This window comes from Medicago truncatula, chromosome 6 (genome assembly GCF_003473485.1).
Source record: "Medicago truncatula cultivar Jemalong A17 chromosome 6, MtrunA17r5.0-ANR, whole genome shotgun sequence".
Classification (NCBI taxonomy): Eukaryota; Viridiplantae; Streptophyta; class Magnoliopsida; order Fabales; family Fabaceae; genus Medicago; species Medicago truncatula.
In genome coordinates, this window is record NC_053047.1 from 23,031,245 (window position 1) to 23,037,845 (window position 6,601).

At 39.9% G+C, this 6,601-nt stretch overlaps 1 non-coding gene across 1 annotated transcript; it reads left to right on the top strand.

Moving 5' to 3' along the window:
- The first annotated feature begins 2,709 nt into the window (after positions 1 to 2,709).
- LOC120576284 (small nucleolar RNA R71) lies at positions 2,710 to 2,816 on the top strand. The gene has a single exon (XR_005642362.1). It is a non-coding gene; the product is annotated as a small nucleolar RNA R71 (small nucleolar RNA).
- The last annotated feature ends 3,785 nt before the right edge of the window (positions 2,817 to 6,601 follow it).

Genomic DNA, 6,601 nt, shown 5'->3' on the forward strand with positions numbered 1-6,601 from the left:
GTTAGTGGTTTAGTGATTGATGAAAAATCTTTAATGAAACGGCGGTAGAACCCTGCATGTCCTAGGAAACTTCTAATTTCTTTGACTGAGGTGGGAGGTAGCATTTTTTCAATAATTTCAATTTTTGCTTTGTCTACCTCTATACCTCTGTCGGAGACCAAGTGTCCTAGGACAATTCCTTTTCTTACCATGAAGTGACATTTCTCCCAATTTAGGACTAGGTTCACCTGTTCACATCTTTCCAAAACTTTTTCAAGGTTAGTCAAACAATCATCAAAACTAGATCCATGCACAGAAAAATCATCCATAAAGACTTCCATTATCTTTTCAACAAAGTCAGAAAAAATAGACATCATGCATCTTTGAAAAGTAGCAGGGGCATTACAGAGACCAAAAGGCATTCTTCTATAGGCAAAGGTCTTGAAGGGGCATGTAAAAGTTGTCTTTTCTTGGTCATTAGGGTGAATGGGTATTTGGAAAAATCCAGAATAGCCATCTAAGTAGCAAAAATGTGAATGCTTGGCTAACCTTTCTAACATTTGGTCTATAAAAGGGAGAGGGAAGTGATCTTTACGGGTTGCTTTATTAAGCTTCCTATAATCAATGCACATTTTCCAACCGGTGACGGTTCTAGTGGCAATGGATTCATTTTTATCATTTTTGATAACTGTGAGACCACCCTTTTTTGGTACCACTTGTACGGGGCTAACCCATTTGGAGTCAGAAATTGGATAAATAACACCTGCATCTAGGAGTTTTAAGACTTCTTTTTTCACAACTTCTTTCATATTAGGATTTAGCCTTCTTTGATGTTCAATTGAGGGTTTATAGTCTTCTTCAAGAAGTATCCTATGCATGCATAATGAAGGATTTATTCCTTTAATGTCGTCAATGGTGTACCCTATAGCTTTAGGATATTTCTTGAGGACATAAAGCAACTTTTCAGTTTCTACTTCATCGAGACTTGCATTTACAATAACAGGATAGGTATAGTTAGGGCCCAAGAATTCATACCTCAGATTTGATGGAAGTGTTTTAAGTTCTACTTTCGGTGCTTCCTTGGGTAGAAGTGCTGGTTCTTCTTTCACTAACTCCTCCACACTTAGACCTTTCATTGGAGGAGTTCTATCCAACAACTCTTCATAAGCTTTTGCCTCCCCTTCCAGTTTTGTACCTGCATTGTTTACTAAACATACTTCCAAACCATCATGTGTAGTTGATGCTAAAGAGCACTCTTTCACGCAATGGTCGATTATATCTATCATGCAACAAGAGTCCTTAATGGAAGGACTTTTCATTAGTTTAGCAAGTTCAAATTCAACAGTCTCCTTACCGACATTAAAGGAAAGCTTACCTTTTTTCACATCAATGATGGCTCCTGCAGTAGCAAGGAAAGGTCTTCCTAAAAGAATTGGTACCTGATTGTCTTCCTCCATTTCCATTACAACAAAATCGGCGGGGATGTATACCTCTCCTACCTTAACGGGGACATCTTCTATTATTCCAGCTGGATACTTAACAGAACGGTCCGCTAGTTGTAGGGTCATCCTTGTTGATTTAAGTTCCCCTATTCCCAACCTCTCATAAAGGGATAAAGGCATTAGGCTGACACTGGCTCCTAGATCACACATAGCTTTCTTTACAACTTCCGATCCTATGACACAAGGTATGGAAAAACTACCTGGATCTTTAAGCTTTGGTGGCAATTTATTTTGGATGATGGCACTACATTCTTCTGTAAGATTAACCGTCTCACCCTCCTCAATCTTTCTTTTTTTAGAAAGGATTTCTTTTAAAAATTTAGCATATGTAGGCATTTGGGTTAGGACTTCGGTAAAAGGCACATAAATATATATCTTGTTCATCATTTCTATGAACTTTTTGAATTGCTCATCTAGCTTTGATTTGGAAAACCTTTGTGGAAAGCGGATTTTCGGTTTAAAGGGAGGCGGTGTGTTTTCCTCAACTCGTGGTTCTTCTCTTTCTGCCCTGGTTTCGCTAGATGGTGGTTCGCAAATTTCTTTCTCACTGTCATTGGTTTTGGTTCTCCTTATGGGGTCTTCGAGTGGCTTACCACTCCTAAGTGTGACAACATTCATTTTATTGGGGTGGTCAACCTTACGAACTACTTGGGAGAGCTGAGTTTCAGAAGTTTTGTTGTGAGACGAGATGGAGTCTATCTTTGTTGTGAGAGTAGCAAGAGAGTTGTTCAAAAGTCTAGTTTGATCCTTGAGCTCTTGGAACTGTTCGGATTGTTTAAGAAAATAGTTTTCCATTAAATGTTCAATGTGAGATTTTTGAACAATTCTTTGGCCACTCTGAACAAAGTTTAACTACTCAATACCACTTAGGTTGCAATCGGTGCTAGAATGACTAGATAGGCCACATGCTTCACAAGGAGGTGAGAGGGTAGGTGTGCTAGCACTAGTGCTCATGCGATCAAGTCTTTGAGATAACGCATTCACCTTGGTAGATAGATAGTCAATGGAAGAGGTTTCATCCATACCTGCCTCTTTTTTAGAGGGTGAAAGATCGATGATTGCTTTTTCTTCTGTCCATTGGAAAAGATTTAGAGCCATGTCCTTAATTAACGCGTAAGCTGTTGTGAAGTCTTTGTTCATTAGGGCACCACCTGCAGCTGCATCAATAGTCAATTTAGTGTTAGATGTTAGACCATTATAAAAGGTGTGGATGATTAACCATTTTTCTAGACCGTGGTGGGGACAACGTCTAAGTATTTCTTTAAAACGCTCCCACACATCGAAAAGAGATTCCCCGTTCTTTTGAGTAAATTGGTAAAGCTTTCCCCTAAGTTGGGCGGTTTTGGATGGGGGAAAGAAACGGCAAAGGAATTCTCGCCTTAGTTGGTCCCATGAGGTGATGGAACCGGGCTTCAGAGAGTTGAACCAATTGCTGGCTTTATCTTTTAGAGAAAAAGGGAAGAGATGTAGTCTGACGGTTTCTTGGTCGTCTTTGCAAGTTACACTAAGTCTCCAAAAGGTTGAGATATGTAAATTTGGATCTTCGGAAGGTGATCCAGAGAATTGGTTTTGTTGTACTAGAATTAGTAGTGCAGGTTTTATTTTGAAGTTGCTACCTTGAACCGTTGGGTAAACTATAATAGTGCATGGCTCATCCGAAGAAGGGATCGAATACTCCTTAAGAGTGCGTTCCTCAGCCATGTTATCTATTATCTTTAAGCTACCCAAAAAGTCAAGCGTAGGAAAAGAGAAAAGAAGGGAAGAAGAGGGGAGAGAAAAGAGTTCTAATCACAAAGAAAGAGTTAATCAAATTAGTTTACTCCCCGGCAGCGGCACCAAAAACTTGATGAGATAAAACCGCAAGGGCACGGTCTTACCGAAGTAGTATAAAAGAGTATCGTTCCGACAGGGAGTAGTTCAATTCAATTAACTTTTTAGAGATGATTAGAAGAGAAGAGAGAATTGTAAGTAGGGGGTTTCAAGCGTTTGAAAGAATATAATAATAATAATAAAAGGAGCCTTGGGATCGTTGGTTTCCTCTAAATGACAAGTCATTCTCAAACCAAAACCATATGCTTATAATGTTATGTTAGACCTAATTTCTCAAGACAGTTTCTCTTATGTTCCTCTAGCAACCAAGCCTATTTCGCTGACTTGATTACAATTAGATTTTGGTTCCTCTAACAATCAAGCCTATTTCGCTGACTTGATTGTTATTAGTTCCCTTGAAGATCGAAACTATATGTCTCAAAGATTGCAAAGCCTATTTCGCTGACTTTGCAATCCTTGTCTGAATTCACTTGTTCGAATATCAAAGCTCCACTTTCGTTTTATGAATTGATATTTGGAATAATGGATAAACAATTATCAAACCCTCCACTTTCGTTTCCACAGTTTGATAATGGTTGATCCATGTTAAGATGGTCAATCCAGATAAGAAATTAGGGTTACATAAGATTAAGGCTTAGGGCTTGGTTTGATTAGGATTATGTCATTTAGACTTATCCAACAATCCCAAGACAAGGAGAAGTCTACTCACTCATGTTCATCGTAGACATGGGGGAGAAGAGAGAAAGCATAAAAGTAAAAGACAAGAAAGTAAAGGAAAATAAAAGAACTTTAATTAGAAAAGCAATTGTCACTTATTGTATTCCAAGTAAAGATGAATATTTGTGATGGCTAGCTATTCTATTTATAGCACACATTTGACTTAAAATCTAAGCAAGTATATTCTAAGAATATTCCACGAGAGATTGTGCGTTAAAATAGAACAGCTCAGAATCCAAGCAAAAGCAGCAAAAGGTGATCTAGAGGGTGGCACGGCCGTGCCAAGGCTAGCACGGGCCGTGCCAGGCTTCTGACTTGTGGGAGACGTATTTCGTCTCTCAATCTTCATATTTTCGTGTCCAATCGGCTCCAAATCCCTTTCTTTTGCTCCTAAGACTCAATCCATCCAATATTCTTTCCTGAAATATAATAAATTGCAATTTAAAGTAAACTATCCTAAAAAGGAAATATTACTAATATAAAATTATATAAAATCTAAATAAAACTAAACTAAAAAGCATATTAAAATAGTATATAAATGACTCGTCACTAGCAAAATGGAAATGGAGGCTTATCCAAGATAGGAATGCTCTTTGGAAGGATGTGTTGGTAGAGAAATATGGTACTTCATGTGTTGGGGTGTTGGAGGGTGAGGATTATAGTTGGCCGGCGTATGTGTCGCCATGGTGGAAGGATATGGTGACTTTGGATAATTCAAATTGGTTCAAATCCGAACTTGCTAGAAACGTGGGGAATGGTGCAAATACGAGTTTTTGGGAGGTGGCATGGGGAGGAGACCTTGCTTTTCGAATCAAATATCCTAGACTTTTCTCTCTATCCAATCAAAAGGAGGCGTTGGTGGGCGACTTAGGGACTCTCAATACACCGGAGTGTAATTGGTCGTTTTCATGGAGACGTCCTCTTTTTGTTTGGGAGATTGATTTGTTAAGGGAGTTGTATGCGAATTTGGATGGCTTTAGGGGGTCTTTAGAGGAAGATGTTTGGTGTTGGAAGTTGGAAGAGAAGGGAGTTTTTTCGGTGAATTCTTTGTACAAGAAGTTAGAGGGTTCAATGCTAGAGGCGAGAACAATATCGGAGGAGCAAGGTAGGGTGTTTTCCTCCGTTTGGAAAAGTCCGGCACCGTCTAAAGTTGTGGCATTCTCTTGGAAGCTTCTTCATGATAGAATACCCTCTAAAGCGAACTTGGCGGTTAGACAGGTGCTACCTCCGGAGGCTTCTCAAGATTGTAATTTATGTGAAGGGATGATCGAATCGACAAATCATTTGTTTTTACATTGTGGTTTTGTTTCTGAGGTGTGGCAAGGATTGCTGCGGTGGATGGACTTAAATTTTGTATCACCGCCCAATTTATTTGTTCATTGGGAGTGTTGGAGTGGGGCGGAGTCAAATAAGAAGGTCCGAAACGGGTTCAGGTTGATTTGGCATGCTGCGGTTTGGAGTATTTGGAGGGTGAGAAACGACCGTATTTTTAACGGTGTAAATTGTGAAGTGGTGGAGTTAGTGGAGGCGATCAAGGTTCTGTCGTGGAGATGGATGTTAAGCCGTTTGAAAGGGCCGGCGTGTTTGTATTATGAATGGTGTTGGTGTCCGAGAGAGTGCCTTATTCGTTAATAGGAGCTGTTTTGGTTTCGCGGAGGTTGAGGCTAGGGTTTGCGGTGTCTGCTGTCAGTTGTTCCTGCATGATGTGCACGGTTCCGTTTTTGCTAGCATCTGTTTTTGCTGTTTTGCAGCTGGCTGTTTGTGCGGTCTGTTCTAGTGGTTTTGGTTAGCTAGTTGCTGCTCCTTTTTCTGTTTTTTCTGCTGTTTTTTGGCTGCTGCAATTGCAGTTTTGTGTTTCTGCTTTTGTTGGATGGTAGCAAATTTTTTGAAGGCAGCAGTGGGTGCTGGTTCTGGGGTGTTTGTTTTAGGGCCTGTTTTGGTGGCTTGTGGTGAGGCTGCGCGTTGTTTGTGGTAAGGCAGGGATATTCTTGTGGAATCTCACATGTATATGTCGGCCTCACTTCCGGATTTTCTAGTTTGTTAGGATGTCTCTTGTGGTTGGTTTCTTTGTTTAGGGGTGGTTTTTTAAAGGGGTTTTTGTTCGAGCCGGTGTTTGTTTGGCAACCGATTTCCCCTTCTTTGTTTTTTTTTTCTCCACCCGAGCTTATTAGTGCGCCTTGCACGGGCTTGTTTTGATTAATAATATTTTGCCGATTCTAAAAAAAAACTTGATTCAAACCACATTTGTTTGGTTTGGTTTGGTTGGGTTTTCATCTTAAAAGCCAACCGAACCAAACCAAACTACATGTTTTTTTATATTTTCCTTATCTTTACAATGTTGATGAAAGTGAAAAGTATCTCCCAAACCATACAATCGCAGCCAAATAGGAGATACAAAGGGGTCATAGAGAGGGGAAGACCTATCGTACATTGCTTGATCATTTGGAGAAGGATGACGTATGTTGGAGGCCGTACGGAGAACATAGGGAGATCTAGGAGTTTGAGGAGATATTTTGGTATTCAGGTTGGATCATGTGCTATGTTGAGAATGTGTACGTCATTTTCCTAAGCGA